Source organism: Polypterus senegalus, chromosome 5 (assembly GCF_016835505.1).
Source record: "Polypterus senegalus isolate Bchr_013 chromosome 5, ASM1683550v1, whole genome shotgun sequence".
Lineage (NCBI taxonomy): Eukaryota > Metazoa > Chordata > Cladistia > Polypteriformes > Polypteridae > Polypterus > Polypterus senegalus.
The window spans coordinates 56,108,178-56,122,386 of NC_053158.1; positions in this window are offsets into that span (position 1 = coordinate 56,108,178).

Sequence of the window (14,209 nt, forward strand, 5' to 3'; positions counted from 1 at the left end):
GAAAGGGTTTGAGGTCTCCAAAAAACTACAAAGCAGGCCAGGACCCTCACTACCCTGGCCAGAAGATGATTACCTGAAATCTTCCAGTCTTCAATTACTATATTCTGGCTTTAGCCTCGACAGGTTCAAAAAGGGGAGCTGCAATTAAAAGTTAATAATATTAAGAAAATCTTAAAATATACCTGCAGAATGCAATACAAGGGGGTGATAAAACCAAACTCTGGCTTTGTAATTAACTGGGGAGTTCCAAAAAGCAAAATCCCAAAATGAGTCCACCAGAATACCTGGGGCCTCATGCATAACGGCGTGCGTAGAATTCACACTATAACATGGCATAAGCACAAAAGCGGAAATGTGCTTACGCACAAAAAAATCCAGATGCATAAATCTGTGCGTTCACCAACTTCCACGTTCTTCCGCTACATAAATCCTGGTCAGCATGAAAAATAACGCACATGCACATGCCTGCTGTCCCGCCCGTCTTCTCCCAGGATTACGCCTCTTTGAATATGCAAATCAATATAAATAGCCCTTAAGCTCAGCGTTCTGTAAAAAGGCAATGGCAAAAGCACAGGGGAAAATAGAAGGTGTTCAGCGAATATCGAGAAGAGGCAAGCAAAAAGTACTATTTGTTGGTTTAAACAGTGGTATAAACAACAAAAGGAAGTTGATCGAGTGACATAGAGTGTCGGAGAAACTCGAAAGCTCAAGTTCACAAAGTCGCACAGTACCTGAAAAAAAAAGAAGTTGTGTGATATCAAAATCGTTGTGAAAAGGAGAGTCGTAGCCCACTGTCTGAGTTTTACATGGAAGCTTATTAGGGTACAGAGAAAAAAAAATAGGCACACAGTGGGAAAAAGCATGAAATGTCAACTTTAATCTCAAAATTTCCACTTTATTAATGTAGTTTATTTTGTCATTAAAGTAGAACATCATAAACTTCATCTTAAAATCGTTTAATTTACTAGTTTCTCAAATTCCATCGTAACTAAAGTAGCATGTTAAATGCTTTGTTTTGTATTTGATCTTCTATGTGCTCTATGTGTGTGAATCACTACGTGCTTCCAGGCTTTCTCTTTCTCCGACAGGACACATAATCCTTTACAATCGTAAAGCTTACAGCTCTCTGAATAATTAAAATACTGAGATATATACTTGATATCATTTTTATGATGATAGGAGTTAAAGCATGTTATTAAACATGGGAACACGGTGGCACAGTGATTGTGTGCGACCTTCGATGAAATAATTTATTGCTGCAGTACTGTCTCGTTCAAACGTACTAACCCCCAATTCCTGTCCTTAATTTTCTTCCTCCAAATACCCAATCGCCACACAATCAGCTCTTTAATAGACGTTAAGCCATCTGTAATCTTAGAACGCTGATTCTTCAAAACATTTAAGGAACATTGAAATATCTTCGTAGTACATGTTTAATTATTCTATCCTTCCAGTGTCACGCCAGTCCCAGCAAGCATACAGTGTGAGGCAGGAACAATCCGTGAACTGAGCGCCAGATCCTTGCTTGCGCAGCGACACCGTGTATTCATATGTTTAATTATTAACAATATAGATTATTTAAATGAAATTAAAGTTTTAACTGTATAATATAATAAACATATTTTGCTGCATTTCATCTAAAAATTATATCCTCATCATATGTAAATATGCGCTTTATGAAATGGCTCAGGTTGTGCAATATTATAACTGAAGTGCAAGTTTACAGTGAGGTGATTGTACTAATAAGTACAAACAGTTCTACAAGGAGCAGTTGATGGACTGATTGAGTGCGTTTATAGTTCTTGGGATGAAACTGTTTCTGAACCGTGAGGTCCGTACGGGAAAGGTTTTGAAGCGTTTGCCATGTGAAAGCAGTTCAAATAGGCAGCATGGCTGAGGCATCGTGTGCTTGATGCTGTATACCGATAATTCTCTTTCCGATCAGCTGCTCCGAGTGGTGCATTGAGAGTAATATGGCAAAAGATGATCCTCTGTGCCAACCTCTAACGGGAGCAGCCGAAAGAAGAAAAAGATGGTGCAGTGAGAGTAACAACGCTAAAGCAGCTATGGTATTTGGAACCATTTGGCCATTCTGTGGACCATTATATTGTTACAGGTTAATTACAATCAGTTGCATTAAACTAATAAACAATATGCGGTTAATTTCAGTGTATTTATAAAACTACATCAGGGATGTGGATCTAAAAATGAAAGGGTAACCACACTGGAACAGTAGCACTGCTTTGGTGCTGGGTGCCACCAGTCTGCAAAACCGAGCGCAGAACTTGCGTATGCCAGGTTATGAGCTACTGTGGAAATGTGCATGGCTTTATGCCAAGTTTAGGTTTTATACATCACGATTTGAATGTGGAAACAGGCTTACGCAACATTTTTGTGAATACACTCTGTTTATATATGAGACCCCTGGAGAGCAGGCCCTCACAATGGGTAAATGGCCAATATACTTTAAAGTCCCACAAGAGGAAAGAAGGGTCCTTCAGCATTTGGCTTATGCAAAAGCAGCTCAAAGGAGCAGAAAGAGCACAAAAGGAGTTGCCTGGCAAACAAGTTCCAATATACAATTCAAAAGATACTTTCAAAAAACAAAGCAAATAGGTCAAAATCCACTAAACAATAAAAATACGGCAATAATCAAAAGAGAACTCATCTGCGTGTTATGTCATCTTTTATAGGGTTGAGGGCATTTCTTTGATAGGGAAGGACAGGTGGCTCCACCTCTTGAGAAACCATCCATAAAACACAAGGAACATGGTAGCACTAGCATTATTACACTGAAATTCAAAATGTTAAGTGTGAGGTCTTAAAATTGAAAGCACACCTTACAAGAAAGATTTAGAAGTCACAGAGGACTTGACACTGTCAACTGCCAAAAAGTGTTCAGAAGCCATTAACAAGGCTAACAAATGTTAGGTTATATAGCATGATATGTCCAAGGAGGTTATGCTCAAGCTTTATAATGCACTGGTGAGACTAAAACACAACATGCTTATAGAATTTAGTCTTACCAAGAATCTTTAGCAGTGAAGAATTTATTAACAAAAATAGAAAAGAATTACAAAAATACACAAAAGAGCAAGACAAATATACCTACAAGGCAAACCCAAAGGGAAATAAATCCTAATACATGAACCCAATGGGAAATTCAAGAAAAAAGTAAGACAATACCAAAACTAGTAATAAAGCAAAGAAAAGCAATAATCACAGAACTGTAATCACAACCTCAGTGCTCCTCTACTGGTTTTCTCAATCTGATATACTTATAAAGCTAGAAGAAGGACCCAGCAGCAGTACAAGTGCCACTCACAAAGTACAGAAAAGGGCAACATTTAAAGAGGCAGTATATCATTGAAAATAGAAATTGTTTAAACGGGTACAGCCAGGAAAAAATACTGTAACACAACATCTCATTGACATTATTGTTTTCAGTGACATTAGCTAGCTTTGCTTTTTTCTTTGCTTCCTTCTTTTTGTAAGTTTTGTTGGTCTTTTTCTGCTTTTGACATTTAGGCCTTGTTTTTTGTTTGTTTTTTTTTTTCCCGCAATCTTTAGCAGACTTCCTTTGAAAAATATTGCATTTCCTTTTTTATTTCTTTGATACTTAGTTTTATTATTTTGAAATTTATTTTTGTTTTGACATTTTTAGATTCTTTTAGATTATCTTTAATTTAATCAATTAATTAAAAATTTTAAAAAGCTTTATATTGTGCAAGATGTTTTTGAACAGTTTTCCATGTAGGTGCAAATCATTGACAAGTAGGCCAAAGAAAGACATAGGATGATGCATTTTGATAATTCTGTGGATTTATAGCTATAAAAATGAATGGTTTGGGGCTCTGCAGCTACTCAGCTGTCATTAGCACCTGTAAGTTGCTTTCTTTGTGAGAAATTACTATACCCAGCTGTCGTAAAAAATAAACAGATTTTATGTACAATGTTTTAATTGGAAAGACTGTTATTTCTTTATTTGCATATGAATGTAAGAGAGATGGACACACATTAAATAAGCCATTTGATATGCATTCACTGTAAGATTCTGCAGCTGGTTTAATCATAGAAAATACTGAGTGTGGAGCAAAAACTGGGTCATGGATAAATAAATTGCATTTAGAATTGCTTGGCATACATTTCTGACTAAAATAGGTTGAAACAGATTAGAAACAGATTATTTATTTGTATCTGCATTATAAACTTAAGGTCAAAAGTATAAACTTTAGTTTTTCTCAAAGAAAAGCCATTACTTCTTCAAGAACCACAGTCTTTCAAATTTGCCTTGATGTCTGGAAGGCTATATAAGCTGAATCTTCTCTCAAGTACCTCTGTTCTGCTGGTGCTGGCAGTTTATGTTAAACCCAACCAGAAATTGAAACCTAACCTTACTTTGAGCAAGTATGACCAGAAATCAAACCTATTTTTCACCAAAGTTAATAATCAGAATATAAAGATGAAGTCAATAATTTAAAAGCACAAAGTTGATATAAAGAAAAGGGGAAAAAAACATACTTCTCACACGCTGAAGCACTTTTTCCCCCCAAATCTGGAGAAACAGGAAATGTATGGCACAAATTTTTAAACCAACACTACAGTTACATCACACACCACATATCCCCATCTACTCTGACAGAGCAACTCTATAGCAGGGGTTGCCAATTCCGGTCCTGGAGGACCACCGTGGCTGCATGTTTTCATTCTAACCCTGCCCTATTTGTGCTGCTAATTAACTTCTTGTGAATTAAATTTAATTGAATTGCTTTTTTTAGATTTGTTTCCCTGAATTTCTCCATCGTTCCTCTGAATTGCTGAATTTCTTTCTTTAAATGTCACCCAAACAGAAATGAAATGTGAAGTGAGGGAGCCAAAAAAAGACCAACTAAGTCAGGCCTTCAACTCCAACCAATTTCACTCATAGTTAATTAAACCCGATCTTTAATTTTGTGGCTTGTTGCTGCTCTTGAGCTGTATTAGCAGACATTTCCGAAATTGTTGATTTTTCTAAGAGCACTGTTAAAATGTTTTAGGGACCTAAACAGATAGACATTCCTAAAACCTTCATCTTTCTTTATTTTCAGATATTGTATAATGGACACAAGTTGTTTTGGCTCATTTTGTATCTCATTGTTTGGCTGCTAATTAAGGGAAAAGAAACAATCAAAGGGTCTGGGTCTTCAAGAACTAGTCAATTAAAATTAGTTCAAAAGAAGTTAATTAGCAGCAAAAACAGGTCACTCATTAAGAAAAGGGTTAGAATGAAAACCTGCAGCCGCGGTGGTCCTCCAGGACTGGAGTTGGCGACCCCTGCTCTATAGCAAATATACACAGGAATGGTAGCATCCAATATAGGACAACAATGGCACTGTGGTCAGATCAAACATAATTTAACATCAAGAAAAGCATTCTAGAAGCTTAAAGTAAATGAAAGAATTGAGTTCTCCAACTAAAAAGCCTTAAATCAGGGCTTCTCAAATACATCCTGGATGGCTACAGAGGCTGCAGAGTTTCACTTTAACCAATTTCATAAATAGAACCCATTTTTTGTTACTACAAAACAGTATGTTTTTTGAGCTTTGTTTTATTTAAATCACTTGTTACAATGAACAACCTTTAATTGCCTATTTTAACTTTAAACAGCTGTGTTTAGGTTTTAATTGTAGCCTGTTTTTTTAACCAGCCATCAGTTAATAATGAGGTGCATCTGATAAAGGAATTGCCAGCTTTTCGGCTAACATGCTTCTGTTTATGTTCCTGCATATATGCATCATGAAACAGTCAGTCAGTCAGTCATTGTCCAACCCGCTATATCCTAACACAGGGTCACGTGGGTCTGCTGGAGCCAATCCCAGCGAGCACAGGGCGCAAGGTAGGAACAAACCCCAGGCAGGGTGCCAGCCCACCACAGGGCACAGACACACACACACCAAGGACTATTTTGGATTGGCAATGCACCTAACCTGCATGTGTTTGGACTGTGCGAGGAAACCAGTGCACCCGGAGGAAACCCAACATGCACCCAGGAAGCAAACTCAGGTCTCCTTACTGTGAGGCAGCAACGCTAACACTGCGCCACCGTGCCACCCACATCATATAACATTTGTTTTAATACATATTTCTAAAATAAACGAGAAAGGAAGGAAGGACAAAAAGGTACAAATCTCTTCCCAACCAGAAAAATATGGATAATAAACTCCATCCATCCATCCATTTTTTAACCCGCTGAATCCGAATACAGGGTCACGGCGGTCTGCTGGAGCCAATCCCAGCCAACACAGGGCACAAGGCAGGAACCAATCCTGGGCAGGGTGCCAACCCACCGCAGGATAATAAACTCAGTAAACAAAAAATTTGCAGTGTGATAAAGATTTGTCCGAACTAAAACGTCTCTGAAAATTTGACTGAAATAAGGAAGCTCTTCTTATTTCACATGTTGAACACTAGATGAAAAGGAAAACAAGACATTTTTGTTCACATAAATGACCTTAACATATAAAAGACAACTTTGGCACTTGTGACCCACAGAACAAATGGCAAAGTAAAATGAGTAATACATTAGAAATCGCTTACTTTAACTTAAGGGTTTCAAGAATACAACAAGAGAACTGCAGTTTCTTTTGTACCTGTTGATAATTATGATGATATAAATGTACAGTAAATACAAGACAAGAGGGGTTGTGGTTTACATAAAAAGATACATATTTTTTAAAGTTGGGGAAGTTGTTATTTATATACAAGAGAATTTGAATGTGTTTCTGCTTCAAGAGAGTAATTAGCCACATATTAGACAGCATATCTGGTTTCATCTAGAAAGCTTAACGATAAGAGGTCTGACATTAGGAGCGTGTGGGAGGATACTTCAACCTGCCAGGAGACCCACTGCATGAAGTCCTTTAATACAAAGCCCTAAAGAAATAAAAAAAAAAACAAATAAAAAAAACTACTTAAGAACATTTATGTTAGGCAGATTGCCCAGTGGGGGCTTGGCAGTCTTTTGGCCTGGAAACCCTACAGATTTTGTTGTTTTTTCTCAAGAGGTTTCTTTTATTTTTCTGTCCTCTCTTGTCAACTGTCTAGATTTACAATTTTGTAATAATCTGGATAGAATTCAGGGTACAGTGGTAATTAAACAACCAGGACCTATTGACCACAATCTAATGCATTTGTCAGTGTTTTGGCAGAGCACATTTTCAAAAAATTAAACTTTAGTAGGATACAATTTGTGCAGAGCTATTTGGGTGCAGTATAGTGTGTTATGTACAATGCAGTAAATGTTTGTCCCACTCTTTTCTTTTACTACAAAAAGAAGACTCATCACTGTCCACATCCAGACAGTCTGGAGAAGTGATTAAAAAGGCTAATAGTATGTTATGTTGTATTAGCGTATGTTATGTTGTATTAGCGTCATGTAAGTGTATACTTATTCTATATAATGCACTGGTGAGATGTCATCTTCAGTGCTGTGTGCATTTTTCTTTTCCATATTACAAAAAAGACATAGAACTAATAGACAAAGTACAGAGAAGTACTGATTACAGTATGGCTATTTGTGAGCTATGTGGTAATACTGAGGGTGCTGAGCCCCTTTAGTTTAAGCAAACAGAGATTAACTATTGACATGCATTGGCTTTGCTCGCTTCAGCACTTATTAAGGGGCTTAATCTTCCCTCTCTGATAATGTCACCACTTTAAAATAGGTGTCAGATATAAAAAGTAGAGTGGGAGTCAACATGGAGTCTTCACACGTATGAGTAGGAGAGGAATCCCCATGATGTTTTCGTGTAATCGATGACTATTAGGAAAGCATAATGGGAGGAGGTATGGCTGGGCTGTCAAAGATTAGGGGCTGGAAACCTAACTCCACTGTAAGGGTTGGGGGTGGGCTCTCAGAGATCTAGGCCTAGATGCCTGAAATTATGGGCTAAAGTCCTGAATCATCCCTCCCGAAAATGACACTACTGGAGACATGACTGAATTATTTCAGATTATGAAGGGAATTTGTACAGGAGATTTCAGCTCTTACTTTAAAATAAATTCGCTTAACCAGAACACAGGGATACAGATGTAAACTGGTGAAAGGGAGATTTCACACACGTTTCAAAGTTTTTCTTCTAACAGAGAACCACAGACACATGGAATGTACTAAGGTGAGTCCATTCTTCTCAGCAATGGTGTGTTTTAGTGTGGAGAAAATCTGTGTTATAAAATAATTCAGAAAAGCTGCGAGTTTCTAAATTTACATGCTTTCATAGCTATGATGTACTATTCACACTCACATTTTAATATTATGGAAATTGTTTGTTATATTGTGTATTAACAAAGCATTTCTTTAAGTTCATCTATATGCACATGTTTCAGTGTTCAAAAAAGCATAGATATCATGAAACTTTAATGAAATATTCTTCTTTGAATTTAGATACTAACTGCTGAAAATATTTCATGTGTTTTGCTAGGAAGAAAGTCCCAAATGGGTGGCTTGCAAAAATAAAAAAAACAGCAGCTTGAATAAAGGGTACTTTGATTTTATTTGGAATCTATTTATTTTTTAAACAGATCTTTGAAAGTACTGTACTATTCGTCCCATGAGGCCATTTCTGTACAGTATTTACAAACAATAATCTCTAGCATTGTTCAAGTGATCAGACAAAAAGTATAGGGATTTATTTGTAGTTTTTTATGCACCATTAATTCTCCCTAGAAAGTCCCCATCTTTTGTGTTATCTCACCATCTGTCAACCCTGACAGACAGCTCCTGAGGATGGAGGCCTGCTTTCAAATTAGTTAATGATCACTTGAGTACTGATGAAGAGCAGGGTAGAGAATCTAAATCAAAACAGATAAAACCAAGAGATTTGTGAAGAGGTGCTCTCCAGATTGCGGTCATGCAACAAAAACAGCTTCACAGCTCACCAAAGCACTTGAGGAGTTCAACATATTGCAATTCCCTGTGTCATTCAAACTGAAGTATGATTTCTTACATTTATAGGGTTTTAATAAGCTGAAGGTAATGATTCTCAATATTGAAACAAACAAGTCAGAAAAATATGATCTGCAGATGATATCAATTAAAAAGATTACTAAAGAAAATGTGTGTACGGTATAAATGTTTTTTATTGTCAAATGGACAAAAACATTTTTTTATTAGTGCATCAGAAGAGAGACAAGAACAAATATAGAAGACAGAATAAATTAATAGAAAATGAAGTGAAGCTGGTTTCCACCTGCACATCATCAGGATCCCACATTTTACATTTTTAGAATCGACATTAATTAGGTAAGTAACAAAAAATAAATCACCTTGTTTATTAAAACTAAACAAATTGACTACAGGATCACTAGCATTCTTGTATTATGTTTCATTTTGGATGCCATAACTGCTTTCCCTTCGTTTTCAAAATAAAAAGTGGACTGCCATCAGAGCCAGACTGTCACTAGAAAAGGTTCTGTCTAGGGAGTGGATAATCTGCTATTTAAAGGTAAAGATTATGTGCCAAAAATCAAACCATTTTCACTATTTTTACATGGCACTGAGTCATAGAGCTTGTCTTCTCAGTGGAAACGATCATGCAGCCTTTCTTTTGCGCAAGGCTTTAACAATACTCAACTTTTCTAGGTTCATTTTTGAGGAGAGCAAACACTTCAGAAGCAGGTATAAGTTTTCAATCACCATTTCAAGTTGTTAACTGTACAGTCGAGATACAATGGGAGGTGATGTTCCCTATTGGTGTACAGAGGTGCAATCCACAAAGTGAAGTCATTCAGAATTGACTTTAAAATGCTGCTTATGGTTTACAAAGCCTTAAATAATCTCGCTCCATCTTATATATCAGAATGTCTGACATCCTATATTCCAAATCGTAACCTTAGATCCTCAAATGAGTGTCTGCTTAGAATTCCAAAAGCAAAACTTAAAAGAAGTGGTGAGGTGGCCTTCTGCTGTTATGCACCTAAAATCTGGAATAGCCTGCCAATAGGAATTCACCAGGCTAATACAGTGGAGCACTTTAAAAAACTGCTAAAAACACATTACTTTAACATGGCTTTCTGATAACTTCACTTTCATTTAATCCTGATACTCTGTATATTCAACTCATTGTAATGACTATTCATGGTGGCTCTAAAATCCATACTAACCTCTACTCTCTCTTCTGTTTCTTTTCCTGGTTTTCTGTGGTGGTGATCTGCGCCACCACCACCTAATCAAAGCACCGTAATGTTCCTACATTAATGGATTAAAAGCCAAAAGTCTACATGACCATCATCATCAAGTCCTTCCATGAGAACCCTAAATACAAAGAGGACTGTTTCATTTATGTTAGGTAGAATGCCCAGAGGGGGCTGAGTGGTCTCGTGGCCTGGAACCCCTGCAGATTTTATTTTTCTTTCCTGCTGTCTGGAGGTTTTTTTTTTCATTTTTTCTGTTCTTCTGTTAATTACTGTTGTCTTATTCTAATTCTTACTTTGTCTTTTATTTCTCTTTTCTTCATCATGTAAAGCACTTTGACCTACATTATTTGTATGAAAATGGTGTATTAGTTTAAATGTACATTCATGGTCAGTGATTCATGAGCTAATAGTTTTTCAGGATACGTAGACACATGGAGGAACAGGACACGTTTAGGGATAAGAATTATGGGTGCAACGATAAGTAACCACAATAAGTGCTCTTACCAATTGCACAAGCAGAGTTTATTTTCTATTCTGCTTACAAACAAAACTGATTCATTTTGTGTTTCATCAATCTAAGTAACACTATTACATGTATTTGTAATACAGAAATACATATATTTTACTAACTAGTTTATTGAATTGCAGGGTTGCAAAAGCCTGTTCTGATGGCACTGAGTGCAAAGCAGGAATTATCCCCAAATGAGATGGTAGGGTATACTCACAAATGGGACTAATTTAGGGATACCCATTAAACCTTGCATGCACATCTTTGGATTGTCAGAGGAAACCAGAATACTAGATGGATATAATTGGAGAATTTAGATATCTACATTTTACCTAGGCATATGTACATGGCAACCCATAGAGTAGAAACAGTTTGACGTTATTAAAGTTAATGAAAAGACAATAAGCGAATGAAACAGTTCAAGGAGTTTTCTATTGATTTAGGATGTAGATGAAGTTCTTGATTCATGAATGTGGTTGTTTGACCAGCTGACATGGAGGAGAGGAAAACAAAAAGTCCAATGATGGACCATTGAAGAAAAATAAACCTCTGGAGGGCCACGGTGGAAAGACAGAAACGAGCAAATCAAATAGTTAGAAACTGATTACCATCAGACCTGCATCATGAAAGTCAGAATGACCTAGGCCAGCTGGTTGTCCACCGTCCACTTGGCACAGTTGATACAGTTAGCACAGCTGATAATAAGGTTTCCAAGACTACCTAATTTCCTCCAGTACCCCTGGTGACTGCAGAATAGAGCACTTCGAGCAAGGTGTGGGTGGCACATAGCATCATCACACAGGAGGAGAGACAAAAAACCTAAAAAAAGCAATTGATTAATATTGGGCACTTATTAGCACATCAAGGAGCTAAACTTATAATCAATTCACTATATTATGATAGAATTAGTGGAAAGACAGATTAAAAGAAGTTTACATCCGTGTTTACATCCATCAAGTCCTTCCTTGAGAACCCTAAATCCAAAGAGGACTGTTTCATTTATGTTAGATAGAATGCCCAGAGGGGACCGGGCGGTCTCATGGTCTGGAATCCCTACAGATTTTATTTTTTTCTCCAGCCGTTTGGAGTTTTTTTTTTGTTTTTTCTGTCCCCCCGGCCATTGGACCTTACTCTTACTCGATGTTAATTATTGTTGATTTATTTTGTTTTTCTTATTGTGTCTTTTATTTTTCTATTCTTTTATTATGTAAAGCACTTTGAGCTACTGTTTGTATGAAAATGTGCTATATAAATAAATGTTGTTGTACATCTTGCTTGAAGAAGGGGCCTGAGTTGCCTTGAAACCTTGCATATTGTAATCTTTAGTTAGCCAATAAAAGGTGTCATTTAGTTTGACTTCTCATTACATTCACAGTGGCTAACACGGTACAACACCCTAGTACTATAGATGTTTTGTGAATGCTTCACAGATTTCTACTGGTAAATTATTCCAAATTTTAGGTACACAAGAACAGAAACTGCCTTACCAGTTCTTTTATGGTTAGATCTAGGAATTGATTTTATGCTTAGATAATGGATTTGTTTATGCTCTGATACATATTGTCAGCTGTAAGACTTTATATAGACAGGTGTGTGCCATTCCCAACCAAGTGAATTGACAGCAGGTGGATTCTAAACTTGGTGTAGGAACAGCTCAACGATAATCAATAGAATGGGATGCACCTAAGCCAAACTGTCATAATAAAGGGTGTGAATATGATGATGATGCACCAACAATGATGGACTGAAAGCCAGAAGTCTACATGACCATCATCATCAGGTCCTTCCATGAAAACCCTAAATACAAAGAGGACTGTTAGACTTATGTTAGGTAGATTGCCCAGAGGGGACTGGGCGGTCTCTTGGTCTGGAACCCCTACAGATTTTATTTTTTTCTCCAGCCTTTGGAGTTTTTTGTTTTTCTGTCCACCCTGGCCATCGGACCTTACTCTTATTCTATGTTAATTAATGTTGACTTATGTTTATCTTTTATTGTGTCTTCTATTTCTCTATTCATTTTGTAAAGCACTTTCAGCTACATTTTTTTGTATGAATATGTGCTATATAAATAAATGTTGATTGATTGATTGATTGATTGAATACTCATGCCAAATAATGTTCCACTTTTTTATTTGTAACAAATTTGTAAACATTCCTAAAATCCTGTTTTCACTTTGCAATTCCAGGGCATTAAGTATTTTTTGATGAGAAAAAATATGAATTTAAATGATTTTAGCATAAAGCTGCAACATAAAAAAAATGTGCAAGAATTGAAGGGGTCTTATTACTTTCTGAAGGCTGTGTAGCAGTTAATGAGATTTACAAGATTATTAAGTCTATTCCATAGCTATCAGACATATTGAAGGGTTGCCTCACATAAGCCCAAACATTTTCTTTCTTCTTTTTATTGTAGGAATATTTTTCTGTTATATACCTAGTCAATAGCCTATTATATCTTTGAAGATATTATTCATTTCCCAGCAGCATTGTGTGCAAGGCTGAAATGTACCCTGGACATGTGCATACATACATGCCTGCTTTCACTGATATGGGACTAATTTATAGTCATCAATTAAACCAGTGTACACACATCTTGGGATGTTTGGGAAAAACACCAGGTTTCCCAAAGAAAAACCCTCTTTAACACTGGAAAACTAGAGAGCATTGAATATTAGTCAAGGTAGAGTTGAAATTTACAACCTAATGTCAAATGCAACTCAAACAGTATGCCAGCTGTCCTGCTGCCAATCAAAATAAGGATTTGCCATTGAAAAGGAGTGTGGCCAAAGATGTTAACCAGTGCAAGACATAACTGTTTTACTGTTACAGCCAACCACACTATGCATTGTAATTAAGCCGCTTATGCCCAAGGAATAGCAGCTAAGATATTGGAACATTAAAGTGCAGAGAACCAAATCAGAATTTACCACTCTGGGCTTGAGAAAAAATGTTTAATAAGAATTCTTTAAATTAAGAACCTACGCTTTGTATAAATCTGTACCACTATAACACACAGAGTAATGTGAGTTTTAACTTTGGTATCAATTATAAGAAGATATTAACAGTCAGAATATTGTAAAACAGTTTAACTATTTTAACTTATTAAACAATGAACAATATCACATATTTCAAGAGTTTTAATGAAAATGTATTGTATTATCTCTGTATATAATACGCTACCATGGCTGTTTGTTTGTCTGTCCAGGATTTTAAAACACCTGTAGCTCGCAAACCATTTGACTTGAAATTTAGTACACATACACTACGTGACATCTACTATTCGCTTTCGGGGTGATGCTTGACCTCTCCTCCCTACCACCTTCGCCGTTACTTCCCCTACCTCTTCATATCTTAAAATCATTCTTGAGGCAGATTGAAGACTTAAGTACCAGCTTAAGTAAAAAATGAAGGAAAATGTACTAAGTAATTGCAACACAAAGACTGAATTAATCAGTTTTAATGTGAAAAGATGCCAAAGAAAGAAGAGAAGAAGCAGGGCACTAGGATGGAGAAAAGAAGAGCTGCTCA